Raw genomic sequence first — 25955 nt, forward strand, 5'->3', positions numbered from 1 at the left:
TTGGGTTAAAACAACCCAGCATTTTTAGAGTGTAGCTATAAGTAAAACTACAGTAACTGCCCTATTTTGAAAAATAAACTTTAGAGGCAGGCTCATTTGTTTGTGAGAATATTAGACATATCGCCTTACAGCAAACGGTGCTCAGATCGCATCACTTCTTGAAGAACAACGATGAAGCGCAGATCGTTCAGGCGAAATCTGAGGTAAACAATGGAAAATATATTAATATTTCACAGATTTAATGCTTTTGTGGACAAAAAGTGCTGTTGTTTTTCAATGGACGCTTGTCATGGCCATTTTATCCATGTGTGACGGATTGCAATCGCTAATATAATAATTACGAAGGTATAATTTAAATATTATTATTTAAATAAATAATTGTTTACTTTAGGGCTGTCACGATTCCTCGATTAAAATTGAGTATTCAGTTTGAAAAAAAATCCTCAATTGCTATAATACCGGTGTCGATTAACCGGCAAAATACCGGAAGTGATGCAATATGAGCCGCATTATTAGACCGTTTTCTAAGGCTGCACGATGTATTACAAATTCACAAAGACTGTGGTTCAATTAAATAAATATATGTCCTGCGGGTTTAATATGCGCTTTAATTATTTACATGCGTGCAGGTTACCTGCGTCTGAAAGCGCTTTGTTCACGGATCCACGTCATCATCACCTGTTACATGCGTGGAGTGAATCTCTGCATGCTGTGTGTTTGGTAGCCTACTTTTGTTTGTTTATAATGTGTTAAAACAATAATTTGTATTGTTTATCATCTGGGAACGCAATGTGCGGTATTTCATCAGATTTGTAAGGTAAGTAATTTATAATCATACGCTAACGCAGGAGAATATATTATGTTTTCAAATATGCGACCTGTTCATCGCGATTTCAGAATAAAAGTTTAAACCCTCGCTCTAAATTTGCATGTTTTGATGTCCATTACGGTGAAATTTCGGTGGCTGTAGCATTGCTTTCATAAAGGAGTGAAAAGCAACTTTCCATATTAAAGATTAAAGATTAATCAAACATTTTAATCAAAGGGCGATTTGATTTGGCCAATATTAAACACAATCTGCTGTAAAGTGCAACAACACCATGCCGTTGGCGCCCTCTGCAGGCATTTGTTATAAAACATAGTGTTCATAAGAAGATTGTTTATTTAAAGGGATACTCCACTTTTTTTGGAAATAGGCTCATTTTACAACTCCCCCAGAGTTAAACTGTTGAGTTTTACCGTTTTTGAATCCATTCAGCCGATCTCCGGTTCTGGCGGTACCACTTTTAGCATAGCTTAGCATACATCATTGGAGTGGACAAGACCATTAGCATTTCTAAAAAGAAAATGACCAAAGAGTTTCGATATTTTTCCTATTTAAAACTTGACTCTTCTGTAGTTACATCGTGCACTAAGACCGACGGAAAATGTAAAGTTGCGATTTTCTAGGCTGATTTGGCTAGGAACTATACTCTCATTCCTGCGTAATAATCAAGAAACGTCACTGCCGTACCATGAGAGCAGCAGGCGTAATGATATGACGCAGCGCCTGAAAATAGTTCCGTTGTGTTGACGGAAGGTGGCCTATTTTCAGGCGCTGCGTCGCAGCGTAGCTCAGAAAATTCAAAATCAAGTCGTAGCTCTCAGAAAATTATGAGTTTTAATTACTAGTTCTACAAGCACGTGAATGTAGCCTGGGAAAAGCCAGACAACTTCCGGCAAATTTAGATTTGCTCTGAAAGTTAGTCTGGCATAGAGCTCATTCAAGCCCATTTCCAATCCGTCGAAATCAAGGCACCAATCAGAAACGTTGGGGCGGGCTTTAAACGATGACGACAGCGCTGGGATTTTGAAGCAGATTTTGTAGCCTACATTACAAAGATGGATGCCGCCGTCGAAAATCACTCGTTCGAATCAGCTGTCGCGTCTGTTTTAAGCGATTTGAACGTTTCCTTTTTGTTAAAAACAGAACAAAGAACAACACTCGGAGATGTTTCTCCGCCGCTCTGCATACGTCATCTCCTTCATCGCCCCGATTGGTTTTAGGTCTATCCGCGACGTCCGTTGGTGACACCCCTCTGGAAATGATTTGTCTATGACACTTTGCCAGACCATAACTCAGTTACAACTGAGAATAGTCTGGTTTTTACCAGGCTAACGTGAATGCTTTTTACAGTTCAAAATCGTTACGTTAATTATGACATGGTGTGAACGCACCTAAAATTATCCCAGAGCTTCCCAGTGGTAAATATGGCTTGAGTTCATGTCCAATATTTCACTTGGAAACTCGTATTTACAAAAATTCCGATAACATGTGAAGGCAGCAAACTGCTATTATGTTCCTTACTAGAAGAGAGACTCTCTTCCTGACCCACAAATCAGATTACATATCAAGCAAACCTGACAACTGAGTTGAAATGCTAATCAGACAGAGATGGAGAGTAAATGTGATGGGGTCTTTGGCATAATGCTAGTGCACTCCACCGCAGGACTTTCTCACAATAGCCATCTGTTTTTATTTATGCCAGCACATCACAGCGACTTAAGAGAAAAAGGGAGATGTTTCCAAAAGATTCAGTACACTCTTTAATCCTTTTTTGAGTGTGCTCCACTGAAGTGTAAAAAGTAAAATAGAGAACATTTTTTGAAACCTTTAAGCACTACTGATTTACATTGAAGACCCCATTAAATTAAAACAAGTCTCATTGCCTCAAAGCTAATATGCTAATATATATATATATATATATATATATATATATATATATATATATATATATATGCTAGAGCACTCCTACATTGACAAAATGAACTTATAGCAGATCCACTACCATCCAAAAGTTTTTTGGGGACACATTAAATTGATCAAAGGTGTAATTAAGCAGCACAACATTTTTTTATAATAGTATGATAATAAGAAATGTTTCTTGAGCAGCAAATAAGCATTAGAGCGATTTCTGAAAGGATCATGTGACACAGACCCAGACCGGAGTAGTGATGCTGAAAATTCAGCTTTGCCATCACATAAATTAAATTTTAAAATACTACGTTATTTTGATTTGCAATAGTATTTCATAATGTTACTGTTTTTACTGTAATTTTGAATGAAATAAGTGCAGCCTTGGTGAGCATAAGAGACTTCTTTCAAAAAACATTTAAAAAGTCGTACCTACCCCAAACATTTGAACGATAGTGTATATATATATATAATGCATAATTACAGTAAACATAGGCTTTTCTGGGAATAGTTTTTTTTTTTTAATGACTTGTACGGTTTTCTGTTAAGGTTATTCTAATCCATGGAAAAAAGAAAGTCATACAGGGTTTGGAATTACATGAGGGTGAGTAAATGATGAGAGAATTAATTGGCAGAATCATTTTTGAGTGAACTTTTCTTCTTAGATCAAGTTAATTCCAGAGTCATTAAACTTTTACTGTTTGATATATCTTCCTGTGCTTACAGATTACTGTCTTTATAAGGAAGTCCCTCGTGGAGGACATGGGTGAGTAGTCTGAGTGAACTCAATGAACTTGTATCAATTCTCCTGTGAAGTACTTTACGTCATCTGCGGCTGGAAGGGTTTATTCAAAACACTTATGAACGGGTGTTTTACTTTCAGTTCTTAAGATGGATGGATATATGGACAGAAATACGATGAGGGTTGCATAGGTGATTATTCAGTCACTGGATCTTTTCAATCTTTTCTTTATGTTGTCTCATTTGTGAACCCTTTAGATTAACAGTGTAATGTTTACAGCTTACATTTTAAGTCTGTAATTTAGAAATAGTAATTTTCCTCTAACATTCAGATTTAAAATATATATATATAAAACTGGTTAATTCAGGTTTGGTTTTTGGTTTTAATTATTTGCTATTAGTTGTATGATTACCAGACACACCTGCCAGTATTATTACAGAAATAAAAGGCATTTCTCATTTAAATTTAAGGAAAATCTTTTTATTTAAGACCTCATTAAGAACAAGTTGGCCTACAGTATTTCTTAATATTATTATGATTACATTGTTAATGTTTCTAATAAAACTTCTGCACCTAAGACAGTGCAGTGATTGTTACATCTAATACATTTTACTAAAATTAATTGCTATAGTAAATTAAGGGAAATTTAAAAAAATAGGTTAATTACACAGTTAGTAGATATTAAATTGTATGTGTGTATGTAAACACTGAGTATAAAGTTTTTCGGTTACACTTTATTTTAATGTGTCCGTTACAGTGTAATTATACATTTAAGTACTGAGCAATATTAAGTACATGTACCTATAGGGTTAGGGTAGGATTAGGGTTAGGTTTTGGTTTTATGTAATTATTATATAATTATTACTATAGTAAATACATCTAACGTGTGATAAGGACACATTCAAATAAAGTGTTACCAGTTTTTTATATAAATAAATGTTTCCAGTTTACAGCTTTTGTATTTAAAGGCAGGAAATAATACATAATAATATATTGAAGTTATTGTGTCTGTATGCTTGAAATAACAAACTCAGTTGTGTCAAATCTGCCTGACTTTTTGCATCAAGTTTTTAAATCAAATATACTTTGCAAATGTTTGATTTGATATCCGCATACATCTATTTCTGTTCATCAGCGCAAACTATTTAAGGCTCTTGTCTCGCATTAAATACGGGACGGTGAGAAAAGTGTCAGCAATGCTGTCTGGATTTAGTTTTTTATAGGGTTAACGTTTACCAAATTACTTGTGTGTGAGATTGAAAGTGAAGGGCGTGCTCCTGGCTGAGGGAAAAAGTGTGTGAGCCTGGCCCTAATGCGGAATCTCATTAAGGCAACTGTCAGGATTCTTCTATTTTACTCTCACCTCTCCTATTCCGTAAGAGCCCGAGTGTCGTTTCGAGTGAGTCTGCCGCCAAAGAGGCATTTACAAATAAATGAAAAATGTCACAATTGATTTTACTCTTCCAAGACTACAGCGTGTCAGCTTTGTCACAAACTGTCTTTGTTGTTCTCCGTCTTCCAGGTCCAGCACCCGCACGTGGTCGATAGTTACTGACTGGTTCGGGCCCTTTCCTGCCTCGGCTCCGGTAAGCCCTCAGACAATGACCTTTTATTTGTGTTGCTTTTATGTGTTCTGTGTCTCATCCTCCGGCTGAAAATACCTCACTGATCAGCGTTCAGGAGGGGACGGGAGAGCAGGAAAGCATGGAAGCGGGGGGAAATAAAGCAGGAAAATGGCGTGGCATGCTGATAGGAGTGAAAGCGTAGTACGGTTTTTAACCCTTGTGGTGAAGCATGTCTCCGGAAATGTCGAAGCAACGTTGCTCGCTGTTAGGTGCACCAGTTAACCCTAATATCCCTAATATTGCGATTTTCATTTGTGTGATGGAATTCTTGAATGGCCGTGTCGGTACCTGCTGGTTGCAGAGAATCACACTGCTTTAGTGAGTGGTGGAATTTTCCCTTTGTGCCAACATGCGATACGATTGCTAAGCTTTTCCGTCAATCCAAGCATATTAAATCCTCACGCAGCTGTTGTCGACCAATCGATAAGATCTGTTGCAAGACAATTTCATCACAAAAACATGTTAGTACGAGACAATTTTAAAAGAATCGCACGTGTAGGTACTGCTTATTGTTTGTCTACCCCCGATATATGTCTCTAATACAATATTCAACACATTAAATGACAAATCGATGGGATTTTGGGTTCGCTCTAAATTTTCCTTTGCGTTATATTTCGCGTTACAGAAAAACAGCGAAATAAGCGAACATTTGAAACTATATTCTCTGGTTTTACTAATGTTTTTGTCCGCTGTCATAACCGCAAAATCCTAATAAATCATATTTTATGGGCTAGAATTTGTCCATTTTCCATACTGTCTCCAGTCGCCATTTTAAAATATTCTGCCATATAACTGGTATGCGTGGTTTTAAATGTAACCAAAATAATTATTCATGACGCATATATCAGCACAAAACATTTTACACCACACAATATCCTTACAGCTAGTCGACAACACACGCTCTGTTTTTGCTGAGCGCAAAGCATTTCGCCTTTGTCTTTTATTCTTCGTCATTATTATCCAGTACATATATTTTTTTATCATTTACTGTGGCATCTTATGACCAGCTGTCGTTGTTACATCTTGCGCCGTGGCTCCAGAGGTACCATATTTTAGTCTTGTTATGAGACGACAGACAATAAAACAGCTCGACTTGAACTGATATAAATTCGACATGCTAGTCTTCTCAGGACTTAATAGTCAGTTCAACACTTGTCACATGACATCAAGAGCGACACATCACACAGACACAATCTACTTCCCGTCTTACCTGAGACAGCGTTCTAAAAGGGTTCAAAAGATCCCTTTAAAACCGAACATAACAATGGTAAATTGTGGATATTCAAACTCTAAAAACTCGCAAAATGCCAGTGGGTTGCAATCATTCACAAGTGGTACTATTTCGTTACGTACCTATATGTCCAATCCAGGACCACCAGGCTCTAAGTTCCTTAGTGTGAAAAATAGCAACCACTCGGGACACTTACTTCCCTGCTCTGACCCTGGTTAGACAGGGGAACTGGACAAAAGCTGTAAAGAAAAAGACCTGCGGTGTTTGATTGAAGAGTGGAAATGGTGCGTTGCATTCACTGGGGTAACCATGGAACACAGCCAAGCACTCTTAAAAGGGGACAGCATGGGACACCTGTTGTGACCTTTTCCTGCCTGCCGAGCCACAGCAGAAGGCTGAATAGGGTAGAGTGAATTAGAGGCTAATTCCCTCCGCATTTCAAAGATGGAGTTTCTGAAGGTTTTGTGGAAGAGGCTTTTGGTCAAAATTAGGTCCATCACAGAGCATTTTACAACAGCTTCTCTCGCCCAATCTGTAGGCAGTCCGTATAAAATTTGATAAGCCTGACTGTTCCTTTGTCAAAGGAACATTTCAGAGATTGTTTTGAGAGATTTTAAGATGCATGTACAAACAAACCATTCAGAAGCTCTTGATTTATATTTGACAGCTGTGGTCCTGGAGGTAATACCTCCCTTAATCTGGGCTACTTTGAACTTCACTTCTTCTGTTGTGTTTCATAAGTTCAGACTTGGGATGCAACATATTTTCAGTGTTACATCAGATACCTTACATTGTTTTGACTTTTAAAGGAATGGTTCACCCAAAAATGTCATTTCTGTGATTATTTACCTTTCGGATCCAAACCCGTATGACCCTCTTTCTTCTGTAGAATAGTAGTGCTGGTTGTAAAGACTGTTTTCCATGCTCTTTTGCACGCAGTAAAAATGAATGGGGACTGACGGTTTAAAGCTTTAAAAAGGACACAAAAGCACCATAAAATATCATACAAGTGGATTAGATTCTAAGGGCCCTATTTTAACGATCTGAAACGCAAGTGTCAAAGCGCAAAGCGCAAGTAACTTTGTGGGCGGATCCCGGCGCTGTTGCTATTTTCCCGGCGGGATAAATGCCTCTTGCGCCAGGCGCAAATCTAAAAGGGGTTGGTCTGAAGTAGCTTCATTATTCATAGGTGTGGTTTGGGCATGCTTATCTATCTATCTATCTATCTATCTATCTATCTATCTATCTATCTATCTATCTATCTATCTATCTATCTATCTATCTATCTATCTATCTATCTATCTATCTATCTATCTATCTATCTATCTATCTATCTATCTATCTATCTATCTATCTATCTATCTATCTATCTATCTATCTATCTATCTATCTATCTATCTATCTATCGAAAACTGCTGCTTAGATGAGAGAATCGTATGCGCGTTGTGCACACGCTACATTGATTATGGCCAAGCATGCGCCCTTAAAATAGCATAATGAACAACGCGCCACTGACTTTAGACTAGGTTTTTTTCTGGTCAGTGGTGCAATTGTTTTATAGAACAGCAAAATAGCATGAGGGAAAGTTTGCGCCGGAACACGCCTCCTCTTTGCGCTGAACCGCCCCGGGGAGCGCAAGTGTATTTCTTAGTTAACCGACGTGTGTCTGTGGAGGGAAATGTCCGCTTTGCGCGGGTGCAAAATAGGAATGATACATGCGTCAGTGTACAAAGTCATTTGCGACGGGTGCAAGATAGGGCCCTAAGTCTTCTGAAAACATACAATAGCTTTGTGTGTTACTTAATCTTAACATCCACTCGAACTGTCCTTGGCAGGGTCATAAGAGTGCATGAGAGAAGTAGCGACGTCAAATTGTATCACTCTGTCTCACTCTTCGAAACGGGTCTTTTCAATGAATGAATGGTTCGTTCATAAATCAGACTGATCTGGTTCATATGTTCAACTCACTGACATAAGTATCCTTTTTTATGATACATTTATAGAGATTTGATGTGCTTTTTTTAAGCTCAAGAGCTCTTGTCCCCATTCACTGTAATTGCATGGTAAAGTAATATTTAAAAAAAAACTCCACCTGTCCCACACTTAACTGCCACTGGTTGAGCCAACGCTATTAGGTGGGTCGCTCGGTCAAACATTGAAATTGTACCAGTATATTTCTGCAGAAATTACATGCTACACCTTTAACTAATCAAATGCCCTTTTTTCTGCTCACAACTCAGTATTTTGCTAAAGATCTCAGTATAAACTCTCTCATGAGATATAAACTAACATTTCTAATGAGATTCATTGTTACAACAGCAGAGATTTTGACATATACACTAGCACAGTCTCATTTTCGAGTGTTGACAGCATTGTACATTTTTAACCATCACATTCAACCATCTTTACTTGCACATTAAAGATTTCCTCTGGGTGCTGATGGTTGTGGAACAATCTTTAAGTTTGTTCTGCTGATTCGGTTCATTTTCATAGCTGTGAAGTAACAAGACCACTTCAACTACTGAGGATCATGTACACACTACCGGTCAAAAGTGTTAACACACCTATTTACTCCTAATCACGTCATTATTATTATAATTTTTAATTTCCACTATAATATGCCTCATAATCCTACTTCTGCTTCTTCACATTTTTTTTCTGAAAGGAATGCAACACGAGACTTGCAATACAAGTATGGTATTTTGTCGATTTTTAACTTTTTAAATAAATTTTAAAGCACAAGTTAAAAAAATCTCTCGCTTTGACAATGATAGAGCATCTGCCATTCACAATCTGCCAGTATTTGCTTTCTGAATTGTAGTTGCATGTTTTCGTTCCATTTGCATACAGAGTTGTTGTTGGTGTTTTCTTTATTACATCTGTTCATCTGTACATCTTGTGCTGCCTTTCAAACACTTGCTTCAGGAAATGCAAATCTAGTTTGTTGAGCTTGTTTCAACAACAAAGCAGAAGTATTAACTAATTAGCAGATATGTGAAATATAACACCTGCTTTTACAGTCTGTGTTGAAGCAACATTTCGCAGCTCATATGTTAAAGAATATAGTAAATGAAAGTGTACTGTGGTACTATAGCCTGGCAAGCCAGACCTACATCAAGATGTTAGGTCTGGGAACTCACAATTGGCATACCTCAATCCGAGGGGCGGGATAAACGGTTGTCTTTCAATATCCCTCGGCACGCAATAGGACAGCGCTACAACCAACCAGAGCAACGAACGGCTGTGGATGAGTGAGTCCCATGCGTTTTTCCACCAGCGGAGCTAGTTGATATATTAAACTTTTGCCGTATCCGATTGTCAAAACTCCGAACACATCTTCCTTTTTTAAGAATGACTTAAGTTACGTTCTCTTAACTCAGGGGTAGGCAAGTTCGGTCCTAGAGAGCCGCTGTCCTGCAAAATTTAGTTCCAACCCTAATCAAACACACCTGAATAAGCTCATCAATGTCTTCAGGATTACTAAGGCTATAGGCAGGAGAGATTTTTTTCAGTGTTGGAGCCAAACTCTGCAGGACAGCGGCTCTCTAGGACCGAACTTGCCTACCCCTGTCTTAACTCCAAGTCCTCCAGAGTCGCGGCCAAATCCGATTCGAAAGACCGCTGTTCGCCAGCAGCATCTTCTTTGTTTTCAAGTAACGTTAGCAGGGACATCACCTATGGAAATCACGCGGAACCGTCACATCTCTGCCGTCATTGTTAAGCCCGCCCACCAACTCTATACACGATGTGATTGGCCTGACCAGAGTTTGGTTTTTCCAGCTCGAAAAGCCAACGGAGAGTTAGGGTGCGTCTAGATTTCTAGGCTAGTGGTACTAGTGATTCAGATTTTCCGGTATCCAAATATTATTAATTGCATTTTTTACCTTATAACTTTAGAACTCTTCAGTAAAAATATTTAGATTTGATTTATTGCTATCATACTGTAGAATTAATTTCAGCTGTAGAGTTTGAGTCAAGGGATGTGATGTCCCTTCTCATAAAATACTGACATGGACATTATTCTCTGGGTATCCGGCAACAGTTTGAGCATCACGGGGAGATATTCTTACAAAGCTTTCTTTTTTAGTCTGTGTATGACAAGTAATGGTATCTGTGCAATAGTCTTTGTGACAAATGCTAGCTTTGCATTATAATTCACATGACATTTGAAGTGATGAACAGAGACCATCAGTTTACAGGTGAAATCGCCAGACACCACTCCTGCGGCCCCTTATCAAGCCCAGCACAACAAATAATACAGCAGTTTCTGATATAGATGACAGAAGTGACTTTTTTACTGCCTCTTTGACGACCAAGTTGTATATAGAAAGTGTCGGATAGGTCATACTAGACTGACTCATGGGCATTTATTTAAGGGTAAAGAAGCACCAAAATGTCCATACTATAGTACCAGCAACTTGTCTATAAAACATATACTTTTGGCCTGCCCAATTTTTATTGTTATGAGACAGCGCTTTTTATCAGGACAAACTTTTAAGGACTTATTTATGGATCCGGAGAAACTTTTACATTTTTTAGCATTTAAGTGCATTTAAATAATTTTTTTATTGAATTGTACATGTACTTATTTTTGTCTTAAGTTGAATTTTATAAAATGTTTGTTTTCATTATACTGTATGTAAAATATTATGTTGTTTAATGTTTAATATGTATCTATCATGTATTAGGCGGGGCAATAATGATATGGCAATAATCTTTAATACTACTATTACTGCCACTTTGCTTAGATATCTTTTCTTAATCTAGGTTTCAACGCCTTTAACTCAGAGGTTTTATACTACATCTCAAACTTTTATATAATTTTCCAATATCGATCAGTCACAAATATTAGTTAAAGTTCCCCTTTAGTCAATAATTGTATCCCTTAAAACTTTGAATCACCAAAATAAAATATTTAAAAGTTTTTTTCCTGTGAAAAGAATTTATTCATGCCTTAAAGTAGCTTGAATGAAACTCTACACGCTTGCTTCATTTAGTATACACGGATTCATTAATATGCTAATTAGCTCCGCCTCCCCTCACTCATGCCAGCTCAGAGATTCACTCGGCCAACTTACTGAGGTGAAACGCTGCACAACGGTATCACTCTTTACAACGTCGGACACATAACGGTTATATGATTAGCCTTTTGCTTGACTACATTGTCAAACAGCTAATAATGTGTTGCTAATGTTACACAAACAATGTTCTCGTTTGCCATCTCAAAGTCAGACAGCTGCCTTTTAACAATCAGCATCCTTAGAAACGCTTTGAACAACTGTGGAGAACGTCAGTGGAGAAAGGCATATACTTCATCATAACATCGTAATATACATCATACACCCGTTATATTGCTAAATCTACCTGATTTTTCATATCAACAGAAAAATATACCAGGATAACCTGGCTTCCTGGCTTGTTTTGAGAGGCCACTGCTTCAGAGCGGTCATAGTTAATGATATGGTAAAGCGTGCCAGCTACAAGGTAGTTTGTGACTTGAACACCAGCAATTTCAATCCGTGTTTTTGAGACTGTCTTTAGATCACTGCAGTTTTAAAGAGAAAATATTCAACAATGGTATTGACATGAATTTGCACATAATTAGTCTTAAAGCATATTAAAAACACCACATAGACATATAAACAACATTTAAAAACTTGATTTTCACCACAGGTGGACTTTAAGACCTATCACATGAGCAAGAATGTTGTTACAAATATGGCCTGTAGCGAAGGTAATGCAAGCTGATATTTACATCACATCGTGACGTGACAACGAATGTGTTTTTTAAAACAGTCCAATAAGTTGAAATTGAGTAAATTACATTTTAGATACATTGCCTGTTACTTTTGTCTATTTTTGCTCCACCAACAAAAGTAGTTCTAAACAAGTGTGTGTATATATATATATATATATATATATATATATATATATATATATATATATATATATATATATATATATATATACACTCACCTAAAGAATTATTAGGAACACCTGTTACATTTCTCATTAATGCAATTATCTAATCAACCAATCACATGGCAGTTGCTTCAATGCATTTAGGGGTGTGGTCCTGGTCAAAACAATCTCCTGAACTCCAAACTGAATGTCAGAATGGGAAGAAAAGGTGATTTAAGCAATTTTGAGCGTGGCATGCTTGTTGGTGCCAGACGGGCCGGGTATATATGAAATACCCTGAGTATTTCACAATCTGCTCAGTTACTGGGATTTTCGCGCACAACCATTTCTAGGGTTTACAAAGAATGGTGTGAAAAGGGAAAAACATCCAGTATGCGGCAGTCCTGTGGGCGAAAATGCCTTGTTGACGCTAGAGGTCAGAGGAGAATGGGCCGACTGATTCAAGCTGATAGAAAAGCTCGAATCATTTCAAATTGGTTTCTTGAACATGACAATGAGTTCACTGTACTAAAATGGCCCCCACAGTCACCAGATCTCAACCCAATAGAGCATCTTTGGGATGTGGTGGAACGGGAGCTTCGTGCCCTGGATGTGCATCCCACAAATCTCCATCAACTGCAAGATGCTATCCTATCAATATGGGCCAACATTTCTAAAGAATGCTTTCAGCACCTTGTTGAATCAATGCCACATAGAATTAAGGCAGTTCTGAAAGCGAAAGGGGTTCAAACACTGTATTAGTATGGTGTTCCTAATAATCCTTTTGGTGAATGTGTGTATATATATAATATATATATATATATATATATATATATATATATATATATATATATATATATATATATATATATACAAACTCTGAGACACGTTTCCGGAAACCATAGCTGTGAAGAAAAAGTAGAGAGAAAAACAACCAAAATGCTGTTGACAACTGCACCAACCTTTAAATATGACGTGTGTGTGGTTGGTCCAACGATGAATCGTATATAGCTTTGATCCTAACCTCAGCAAATTAATCCGTTATAAATCACTGTTATAAGAATGAAGGCCTTTTCAAGGACTTTCAAGTGCTTCACACAGTTTTTTCCAGCACTTCTAAGCTTAAAAAGTTGACCCCATTTGTCAACTTTCAAAGGTTGTCCCCATTTGTAAAACTAAAGTTTCACGATGTGTAGAAAACTAACACTTGGTGGATTCTCACAACCGGTAACGTTAACACCTCTGATTGGTCATTATTTTCAACTGAAATGCCTGTGATTGGCTTCAATAGTCAACACTGCAGAATCACATAAATTTGCAGTGCCATAAACTCACGTTGCACGAATATAACAACCAGATCCCTTTAATTTAATTCTTTTTTTCTTTTATTAAACAATTACAAATTATATGTCAGACGTAGTAATATTACTCCATTAATCCTGCAATAAACATTGTAGAGAGGTTAGTTGATGTGGCAAGCATCCTGCTTGCCACAAACATATATTATTTTGCAAATTGCATTGACCTGACCAGGCAGCCAAGGAATGACAGCTGCCATAGTTTGCCATATCCAATTGATACCCCTGATGTCAATTCTGTCACAGTTAGCGTCCTCATACAGTATGCACACACCACATTTTATTTAATTAAGTTTACACTACTCAAAAATGTCTTTCCGCCATAACGGAGAGAAAGCAGCACGTTGATCTGCTAGTCGTGGCTCTCTCATGTTGAGAAATATGTTCATGTTTTTGTGCATAATGATACATTTAATAGTTATGGCCAAACGTCTCTGTTTTGCTATTCATCTCTTTAAAACAGTTCAGATTGTTGCTGATTTGGTATAACACAGATAACACTACATTTTCATGTTTCATTTTACATTTTCATTTTCATACATCAGTTTAGATATTGATTATTAATAAATCAAACCCCTTTCAGGGCACCTGTACTTAACCAATGGTCTTGACCTTCCCCCATGTTTGTAGTGTTTGTGGTTTTAAACCGAGCACAGTGAGTTGTGGGCAGTATTAGCCGTTAGAGTGTGCACGAATCCACATTTCGAAAACCTACCGGAAATAGTAGATAGTAAATAGAACATTACACACTTACTCTAATCTTTCAAGCTTTTTAGAAAGAATAGAATGCACATTAGGATGCAGGGACAGTTTCGTTTTTCGTTTGTTTTGAATGAATTTGTTGAGTCGACACAAATATTTTTGAATGAACTGTTCAGTGACTCACTTATCACCACCTACTGGCGTGATGTTGTGGTCACCATTACTTTTGTTCTGTGAAATTTTGTGGGCAAAATCCAGTCAATTCATAGAAATACATGTAATGTGGAATTTCTCATGAGGGCATACGTTTCTGAGATTTTCAGAAGCTGAAGTCATCATAGTTTGGGTCAATTTCTATTGTGGTGAACAGGAACTACAACAAATATAATTTGTGCATTCCCATTTGCCAAAATCCACAATAGCGTTGCTATGACTTTCCAAAAGCCGCATCTTGATGTAAAACCTACAGAAAGGGTCACTTAAGAGCACACTTAGAATGGCGCTCGACCAGTCAAATGTAAAAAACGCAGCTAACTGTTGTAAAAATCAATTAACATCAGCACAAATCAAATAGTGTTATTTTGTCTTGCATTAAATGATTTGTCTCTTTTATTTTTAAACAGACTTCACTGTCACCGCACATTCCCAAATGAATGATAGCAATGCTAATTTCCAATTGGTTAAACTCATGTGTTACAACAATCCCCAGTCTACCTTACAATCTTTCATACTTAGCTCCTCAGATTAGATACAGGCTGTTGAGAGACATAGGTGATTAGATGCCTTCCTGGAGTTGATGTACTGTAAATATAATAGTAAATAACTGGGTAATAATAGGAACTAACCCTGAACCTACCCCTAAACCTAACCTTAACCAATGTAGTTCCTTTATATTAACCAGTACTTTCTTAGGTATGTACACCGCAAGTACATGTAAGTGCATGTAGTGTAAAATAACAGTACAGTACTTACGTGTACTTACAGTGTACTTACCTAGAAAGTACTGGCTAATATAAGGTAAGTACATGGGTTAGGGGTAGGTTTAGGTAGGTTCAGGGTTAGTACCTAGTTATTACCCAGTAATTATAATTACTATAATAAGTACATAGTAAGTACATGGGTAACAGGACTGTAAAAGGAAGCGTTACCAAATAAAGTGCAACCTACTTGTACTCATATATAGAAGGTTCTGATCAGAAATGTTTGATAAGCAGGGCTTACAACTCTAGTGTTTGAGTTGCATCCTTGAAAGCCCTCAGAGATTGTGTGTTTGTGCACTGCAGCTGTTAATAATGGCTTAGTTCCACATTAGACTGTTGCATTGCAACCTGTTCAGAGATTGATCGCTTAATTAATGAGCACAGGCTGATGATAGACTAACAAGGGCTAATTAATGTGACAGCACCTTATTTTTCCAATATAGCAATAAAGGCCAGCTGTCAATGATGATTAAATGACTGAAATAAGTTTGTGAATGAGAAATAGTGTCTAGTTTTCTTTTCAAGCTATTTTTACTCCATTGAATTTGTCCATGTCTAACCATATACCTTAAAGTCTTGGCTATGAAAAGATTTGCACCATTATTCCCCCCCCAAAAAATAAAAAAATAAATAATTTAGTTCATTAAAGGTAGGGTAGGCAATTTCAGAGTGGCTAGCAATAGCAAGCTAGCTTTGAAAGTATATGATCCCACCCTCCCTTAAGAGCATCTCCAAAGCAATGCCTCCTCCAAAAGACATGAATGCGCACAGCAGAGTTTGCAAAGCGTCATGAGATGCGAGAAGGCGTTAAATTACCTCATGTCTCAAAGCACATAACATTACAATAATAATGAACATAAACAACTTACAGAGCTCTAGTTGTACCCCCTGACTGCTTTAGATTCATTTTGGCATTGATAGTGTTGACATAGAGATGCATCAAGTCTGAGGATGTGAACAGCTATAGGTAGAATGTCACAGGTTGCCATCTTGTAATTACGTTTACAACATGGTTTAAACGCAGAATAAGCTTGTTGTTTTGGTTCAGGAGGAACTATAAAAGGCGGATGCTGTTTATTTGCAGCGCTCTGTGACTGTCTGTAGCTTTACGGAATGCGCTGATGATGTGTGATGTCTGCACGGGGCACTGAGGTATGGAAATACAAATGTTGACAGGCAGGTAGGACATCGTATGATTGGATGAGAATTTTTTGGTCCTGAGACTTCCACAGAAGATATATGTACATGTTTTAATATTTAGACCACTTCTATTAGTGATTGCCATCAGGATGTGAAGAGAGTGTCAATTAGTATAACAAAAATTGTTCATAAAAACAAATTGCCTATCCCACCTTTAAACAAATGTGACCTTTAGTGGGGCATATATATATAATGTTTCATTTACTGTATTAACATTAGTTAACGTGAACTAACAATGAACAATAGATTATTGCATTTATTAACCTTAGTTCATGCTAATTTCAGAATTTTCTAATATATTTTTAAAATCAAAAGTATCTGTTAACATTAGTTAATGCACTGTGAACTAACCATTATACACTCACCGACCACTTTATTTGGTACACCCGGCTAGTACCGTGTTGGACCACCTTTTTCTTTCAAAACTGCCTTAATTCTTCGTGGCATAGACTCAGCAAGGTGCTGGAAACATTCCTCAGAGATTTTGGTCCATATTGACATGTACAAAAAAGTCTGCACATCCTAAATCCAAATTTGGCTCAGGTGCAGGACAAGAAGATAACAATAAATAAACAACATGGTAGTGTCACGGAGTTGCTGTAGATTTGTTGGCTGCACATCCATGATTTGATTCTCCCGTTTTACCACACTACAACATGTGTTCTATTGGATTGAGATCTGGTGACTGTAGGCCATTAGAGTACAGTGAACTCCTTGTCAAGTTCAAGAAACCAGTTTGAGATGATTTGAGCTTTGTGACATGGTACGCCAGCCTTTCTCAAACTTTTTTCAGTCGGGGCACCTTTCAAAAGTGCATAAAATCTCAAGGCACCCCAGTGTAAAATATAAATTAAAAACACTGCATAACCCAAATGTAAATGCAAATGTCCTGTTTATTTAGACAGAACAGTAATGAACAGAGCATAATACGAACTGTAAATAACAATAACAATAATAATAACAACTTTACAGGGCTATCACTTTTGTGAAAAAATCCTGATCGATTTTTGAGACATAAACGTTCATTGAATCGATTGTAAAATCGATTTCCCATGTCTAAAGACGTTTCCATTTTCAGCGCCAAATATAGGCAAATCCACGGACACCTAACAGGCATTAGCACGAGCGTAAAGAGTGCGCTTGAGACGCGCACAAGTCAGCGATATTTCTGATGATTTATTGGCATGAAGTTTCGTGCACAATCACAAACAGGAGTGCAAGATTTTTGAAAAAACAATAAGCAGAGTGGACTGCCAAAACATCAATGAAAAACATTACTGCAGGCTTCAACATGGCTGTGTTTACGATTAGAAATGTCAAACAAATTTCGCCTACAGAGGCGATTGTAGGCCGGATCTGTATCTGTATGCATGGGACTGTCTGAATACCGGCAGAATTCACATTTTTGTTGTAAAAAGAGACACGTTATGCAGAAGTATAGTATAGTTTGTATGTGTGTTTGTCAGAGCCTGCAGTTGCTGTGTGACGCGCGTTCGTGCGGTCGGTGTTGTTGCTAACGCGGTGCTATGGGTTGCGTCACTTGCGTCAAGTTGTGTGTGTGTCTTGCTTCGGTCTTGTGAGACGGATTTTTATGGTTAATTTTATATATATTTATCTAAAATGAATTTACAATTTTATTAATACGTTCATATGTTTAAAAAGAAGAAGAATGTATTTATGTAAATTCAAATATATATATATATTATATATATATATTTTTTTTAGCCTACGTAATTTTTTTGGCGGCACCCCTGACAAAGTCAGGGGGCACCCCAGTGTGCCGCGGCACCCACTTTGAGAAAGGCTGTGGTACGCTATCCTGCTGGAAGTAGCCATCAGAAAATACACTGTGGTCATAAAGGAATGAACATGGTCAGCAGCAATACTCAGGTAGGCTGTGGTGTTTAAATGATGCTGATTTGTTGCTAAGGGGCCCAAAGTGTGCCAAGAAAATATCCTGCACACAATTACACCACCACCACCAGCCTGAACCGTTAATACAAGGCAGGATGGATCCATGTTCTCATGTAGTTTATGCCAAATTCTGACCCTATGCCAAATTCTGACCCTATGCGAATGTCGCAGCAGAAATTGACACTCGTAGGACCTGGCATAGTTTTTCCAGTCTTCTATTGTCTAAATTTGGTGAGCCTGTGCGAATTGTAGTCTCAGTGTCATGTTCTTAGATGAGCTACAGCAGAAGAAGACCACTCCTCTCAGCTGTTTCAAAGTTTGACGTGTTGTGCGCTCAGAGATGCTCTTCTGCATACCTTGGTTGTAACAAGTGGTTATTTGAGTTATTGTTGCCTTTCTATCAGCTCGAACCAGTCTGACCATTCTCCACTGACCTCTGGCATCAACAAGGCCCACAGAACTGCGCTCACTGGAGATTTTCTCTTTTTTTGGACCATTCTCTGTAAACCCTAGAGATGGTTGTGCATGAAAATCCCAGTAGATCAGCAGTTTCTGAAATACTCAGACAAGCCCGTCTGGTACCAACAACCATGCCATGTTCAAAATTAATTAAATCACCTTTCTTCCCCATTCTGATGCTCAGTTTAAACTTCAGCAGATCATCTTGACCATGTCTACATGCCTAAATGCATTGAGTTGCTGCCATGTGATTGGATGATTAGATACTTGCGTTAACGAGCTGTTGAACAGGTGTACCTAATAAATTGGCAGGTGAGCATATTTTTATTAAGTAACATTAACAAAGATTAATAAAAGCTGTACAAATATATTGCTTATAGTTAGTTCATGTTAATAAATGTATTAATTAATGTTAAAAAAAATGACCTTATTGCAAAGTGTTACCATATAAACTACACACAACTAGACCCACTTATGGTATTTCCGTATTTCTTAAGATACCGTACAACAGTTATGTAAAACTGTGGTGTTTTGTAAGTGTATTTCCTCTGTGTCATGTTTTATAAACGTTATCATGCTGACAATAACTCTCTATACTGGTGTTTGAGTGACAGGAATTGTATTGTCCTGCTGATGCATCATTCTGTAGACCGGAGACGTAAGAATCAGGAGTCCAGATGGTAGTACAAGTGAGATTGGGGCATTCAGTTCCATCAATACATCAAGAGCTTCCTTTATGAATAAAGCCAATGATTAGATGCTAAGAGGATTGGCTGCCCATGATTGTTATGTAGGACAAGCAACCGCTTTTCAGGGGAAAATCAAATGAGTGTAAGATAAAGGAGAGAAAGAAACAGTGCAGCTATTGGGGCTGTTTAGACTGTGATTAAAAAGATTATCTTCTAGCACTTTTTATTGTCACCCAAAACCCCGCTCTCTAAAAACACCCCTTGATTTAGGCAAAAACTTAAACCTATCAGCAATCCAACGGGCAATGCTTATTATTTTATTCATGTGTGTTTTTAAACTGCCTAATATATGGTAAAAAAAAAAAAAAACTTTTCAGGATTTTTTTTTCCAGATATTTTTGTTTGAAAATGTTCTTTATTAGAAAGGAAAGCATTATATAAGCAGATGAAGTTTATTTTTCAAGTATCTAAAATATAGTTATGAGTCAGAGCAGGCCTTTTCCCCTGCTACTTAAAACTAAAATGTTTACTCATACTGACTTATTATTACGCACACCAGAACTGACAGACAAAGTGTTGTCTAAAAAAATTATGGAAAAAAGTTCTCGTGTGTGTAATAATATAGTACGACACTTAAGGCTGTGCCGCTGTGATTCGACTATTTTTATATACGATATAATTTAAATACAATTATTCAGTATACAAGAAGTTAATGTAACATATTTTAAACCGTATTGTTGGTTACTCTGTGTATTTTGCTTCACTTACAGAAATATTTCCAAACCAAGCCACAGAAGAACATACTGTTGCATCTCCAAACAACATTTTTTCAGTCTTGAATGAACAAATCAGACGAACGAATGATTCAATGACTCACTCATTTTGAAAGAATTGGTTGAATTAAAGCAACACCAAGCAACTTTTCCTCTGTGGTCGCCCTACATGTTGGAAGCGGAATTGTCCATTACTGCTGTGGTAAATAATTTAGCCTACCGCATCCTACTGTCGCACGCGCACGCACATGCTCTCTGTTTATCCAGCACCGGCTTTGGAATCAACAATGGCCACAGACAAGGTAGAGTATGATGCATGATTTTATGAAAGTGTAGTTGTAGTCTACTGTCGAGTACGCTCCACCTATCGGCAATTGTAACGCTTGCCGTAAAGCAAGTCAAATTTGTAGTTTTCTTAGGTCTCATTCTCACTACAGAAACGCGACCCGATCTGGCAATCTTGCATAGCGTGGATATATCAGATAAAGGACCGCAAAGCGGTGGCATAAGTGCATTTCACCATGTCACTACTTGATGAACCACTGAAACGATTTTGAAAACATTATTTTAAGGTAACAATTCTTACTTAGTGTTGCTTTAATGAATCAATGACTCACTCATAATGTTGGTCACTTGTCGCCACCAGCAGGCATTATGATGTAACAGAAAAAACATCACTGCACAAAAATGGCAGACAGTCTGGATGCCCAAAAACAGACAAGCAGAATGATACAAACAATGATTGTCACGTATGCTGATTACATTTACATTAAATTAGACAATATCAAAAATGCTTCTAACTAAACCGTCTTTTTTTTTAAACAGGCCGAATTCAATCCGACTGGTGTTGGTTTATTTCACTCAGTGCTTACTGTTAGTGGAATCATACAAAAGTATCCCATTGATCTGTCTTTCTGTATGTGGCTACTTTTCAAAGAAGCTCTGTTTGAGTGAGTTATTTTTTTACTCTTTCATTCTACATCTAAACATGCCTTAATGCGTCTTTGCAGAGCTGTGGAGAAGGCGGTCCATGCTCCAGGTATTGATCGAGAAAGATGCAGGACAGAAGAGATGTTCTCGTGGGGCTTTTTAATGGAAACACATTGTGATGAATCACAAGCTTCCATCTCATGATTGATAATGTTGCTTAACATTTACAAGTCACTCTCCCCAGATAGCGCCTAGGATTAATGAAGTATTGCACATCCTTTCTCCTCAGTAAGGGAAAAAACAAGCGGAAATATGTGTTATTGACATCAACAGGTTAAAGGGAAATCAAGAGAGCATGGAATGATGGCATAGATGATGGCACAACGTGTTCTGTTACGTGTGTGTGGTTTGAGATCTGTTTTTCTCATTGAGACATTTGCAGATATCTTTCATCAAATGGATTTGAGGTCTGATTCATTTGGGAGTAGATGATAGTAAGGACATGAAAATGTATTTCTAAGTTGAAGCATGTTGTGCATAATAAAACTGATAATAGGATTTAACTGTAAAGGTCAAGTCTTATAGCGTTCTCTGCAGATTAAAGCTTCTTGATAATGTTGCAAATGACTCTCATTATAACTTTATGTTTTATTATGGACCAACGCCTGTTTATAAACCAGCACAAAGTTAGTAACTTAGGCCTAGTAAATTAATCTTATTGTTATGGTGGCTGTCAAGCCCAAACACCAAATTTTGCAGACAAGTTCAGGAGTTATTTGGTACACTTTACAATAATGTCATTTATTAACATTAATTAATGTATTAATTAACATGAATTAACAATGAGTAATACGTTTGTTTCAATATTTTTTAATCTTTGTTAACGTTAGTTAAGAAAAAGACAGCTGATCATTGTTTATGTTAGTTCACAGTGAATTAACAAATAGCATTTTGGTTTATAAATATGTACTAGTAAATGTTGACATTAACTGAGATTAATAATTGCGGTAGACTTATTGTTTATTCTTAGTTCATGTTAACTAATGTAGTTAACTAACGAAACCATATTGTAAAGTGTTATTCGTTTTATTTATTTTTAACATGAGTACCGGTACTATTTAGTTTTCTAATGTAGGTCAAATGAGTCTTATAATTATTAAGAATGTAATAATTTAAAATATATATTATTGTTTTAAAGTAGATATATTTACCAACATATAGAATCTTTGATATAGATTACATTGGCTTTTCAATGATAAAACGGTATTAAAAAGATTTGTTTTGGGGAACATACAATTTAGATGTACCTAATGATTCAGGAAACCTGAGACAAAATTATATATAATAAAACTATATATATTTGTGCACTGATTTAGGTAATTGTTTAAACTTGGCATTGTGTACTACAAATACTGTTTTGTCTTATGACAGATGGCTTGCAGTGCTCTCATTTGTAAGTCACTTTGGATAATAGCGTCGACTAAATGTATAAATGTAATTTGTCAATCGGTAAGCAATACTTCAAATGTTTCATATCAGTTGAAACTGAGGCTGTTATGAAATGTCAGGTATCTTACAATTTTTCATTGTTATTGACATTTAGAGGAGTTTGGTGATTTTATTTGAGTGATGTTGTCGATTGTTGAAGAAGAACACAATGGATGTGAAGAACATTTCAGAGACCTAATACAGCTCCGTTTATAATTCCCACAGAGACTCATTATAAAGCCAAGACTGAGGGAAGTGATTAATTCAGAGGGTTTTGATATTAGTTTTGAGGGGGCATGCAGTCTATTGGAGCGTGAAAGCAAGATCTGTGAGTGGAGGATGGCAGGGAAAGGACTGAGGTGACAGGGCAGGCCACTGTTTTAAGTTACCTCTACAGTCACCACTGAACTACAAAGTGAATCCATACTGCTCTGAATTCATGCCATCCTTCTTATCTTCAAGCCATCTCTGAAACGGAAGGCTGCCTCAGAAAAGAATACTGGCTCTTTATTCTTTATTCTGGCTCTTTATTCCTCTCTAGAATTTTATGTTTTAGATATGTGTGTTGGTAGTTCCAACTTCTTTTTCTTTCAAATACAGTCTTTTAGTTGTCCTATAGACCAATTTCGAGCCTACGTCACAGCGCTTGCTGGAGGCAAAACAAAGGGAAAACTGGAGGCGGCCAATACAAACCAGCACAGATTCGGCTACATTATAAGGAGCTTAAATTATTATTATTATTATTAAATGTCATCTTGTTGTGTGCAAGAATCGATGAAAAATCTGGAATTTTTATTTCTAGAAAATATCACATCATTAAAATTGCACTGTAATGTCACTCTTTACATTGTCGTCTTCTTGGCGCTGGCTAGGGAGAACTGCGGATCGTACCACACAAGTCTTGTACATGACCATTCAGTTATAGGCATCTAAAGATTTATGCCCTCAGTTTCTTGTTCCACTCTGTTTCTCTATCAGGTAACGTAAGGTGTAGAAGTCAGGCCACTCAACCGGAGGTAGCGTTAACGTTAATCCTGTCAGATCGTCCATCCATTGACAACGTGTCCAGTACGGGTAAGCCTATCTGGTTCCGTCCGTTAAAATTAACTTTTGCAAATAACAATCGTGCTCCTGGAAAGTGAGTGACCTTGCACATTAAGATAAAATCGGATTTTTCTATAGTCATTGTTAAAAAACAAGCTAACTAAACCCACAAAAACACATCGCTATGTTTACCAACTGAAAAGGGGTCTATAGGTTCAGTTGTAAAAATTCTCTTTTTACTGTGCTGTGAAACACAGAGCTCCTAATAGTTCAAAAGTAGGTCCCGTTACTTAAATAGTAACAGGGTTTATTTTTGGGGGTTCTGGGTGGGAAACTAGTTGTTGTAGTCCACAAAATACTTTGTCATTTTGCATTCAAAATACAACTGAAGAGGTCAGATTTGCTGTTTTTGAAGACAGAGAGCTCGGCCCTCACTGTATCATATTCTAGGCAATATATTAACCATATTCAAGGTTTTTGTAAAGTTGTGAAGTTGTAATGGGCAGTTGGGGCAGAGCCCCACCAACATATTCATCCAAACATAAACCTATGTGCACTGAATTAATAATAAATTACACATTTCGAGTTCAGCATTCTGCAACAAATATTTTTCGGATTTTCTAGACTATTTTAAGTACAGTGAGCAGGATATATTAAAATGTATTGCATGCATGATTCGGCAGGCATGTATTTATGATACTAAGCGGGGCAGCCGATCTTGGAGCCCTCCCTAGCTCTACAGCGCCCCACAAATTTCCAATGTAAATTTCTGGTGAAAAATGGAACTGTAGCGCACTCTCAAAGAGAGCCATTGGGGCAGATTTCTGGCTGCCCCGCTTATTTTAACGTGAGCTTATGTAAACCTCGCTCCAGACCAAGATAATATCAGTCTACTTCAGCTATGTCTGCATCAGGTCAGTAACTAGTTGGCATGTCTGTTCTTCCTTTGTGGAGTAGCATATCAAATTGATGAAAGTATAAACCCTTCAGTTTATACGTGCTTATTTGAATAGCTTTTATATACAGTTGTTCTGTTGTGTCTGTTTTATGTTTGTTCTGAGAATAGACATGACTTTGTTTTCCTCACTGGAATTCCTAACTTGCAACATTCTAAAACAACATTCAGATGCAATAAATAGGCTACATTAAGGCAATTCTAAGATGCCATTCTATGTGTTTGTCATGTGTACTAAAGTATATCAATCACCATTAGAGCGCCACCCGCAGGCTGAATAACGCAAGGACATTAGAATTCTGCCAAAAGTGTGGCTGATGTGTTCAGCAATTAGCTCCAAGACCCAGAATCTGCCCTACCTAAATTTATGTCCAGGAGCCGTTACTGAGTTTGACCATTATACACTACATGTATAATCATTTAAAGGATATCTTTACTTATTCGATGGGGGGATTTGTTGCCATGGTTATGGTTTTAGCATGTTTAGAGTAATGCATTGTGGTTACCCTGGATTTCCCATTATGTTTCATTCTCTCGAAACAGTATGGAAATGTGATTAGAATGATAGATATATTCATCAATGGGGTGAGTCAAGTGCAATAACCCCAGTCATGCAAATAAGGAACCTCAGATGGAGGCATCGACAGTGGTGAAAGAGAGACCTACGCTTGCCTACTGATAAAGTGCTTGACAAATGCCGTTTTCATTACTTGGTTGACATATTTGTCAATGGATCGTAGTTTCTTTTAAATAGCTAATAAGCTTTAGTTTACAACATAGCTGTGATCCCATGATTTGCTGAATGCTAGTCAATGTTAGGTGGCATGTAGTGGGAGGGAATGCTGTTATTAGAGCGCATTTGAATGGACCAAAATAAGTGTCAAAACTGTGAGGCAATCAATATTTTTCCACTAAAACATTACTCTTCAAACACTATTTCTGTCAAATTTGCCATTTGGCAAATTAAAGCTGCAGTCCGCAGTTTTTCCTCTTTGTCGCCATCTGTGTTCGAAATTGCAATTGCAGTCATTCGCGGAATTATCAACTTTACGTGAGTTGTAGTTCGACACCGCACAGCGCAGATGAACACATTGAGGAGAGTGTGCAGCTGTCAATCACTGTGCCGGTGTCGATACTGGCATTCAGAATCACAGATTATTCTTTTTGGAAGTATGACTAACATAATCATTTTCACCCGAAATTGTCATCTGAACAAGTAAGTAACATCCA

The 25955-nt window shown here is 37.3% G+C and overlaps 1 protein-coding gene across 1 annotated transcript in view; it reads left to right on the top strand.

The window, feature by feature from the left end:
- The first annotated feature begins 4738 nt into the window (after nt 1-4738).
- Nucleotides 4739-25955, top strand: part of LOC130086678 (inactive N-acetylated-alpha-linked acidic dipeptidase-like protein 2) — a 398589-nt gene continuing 377372 nt past the window's right edge. Inside the window, exons 1-2 of the mRNA XM_056252808.1 lie at nt 4739-4875; nt 4999-5062. The gene's annotated coding sequence lies outside the window, so the exon portion shown is untranslated. The remainder of the gene's footprint in view (nt 4876-4998; nt 5063-25955) is intronic.

Source organism: Rhinichthys klamathensis, unplaced genomic scaffold, assembly GCF_029890125.1.
Source record: "Rhinichthys klamathensis goyatoka isolate OS25496 unplaced genomic scaffold, OSU_Roscu_1.1 h1tg000098l_1, whole genome shotgun sequence".
NCBI lineage: Eukaryota > Metazoa > Chordata > Actinopteri > Cypriniformes > Leuciscidae > Rhinichthys > Rhinichthys klamathensis.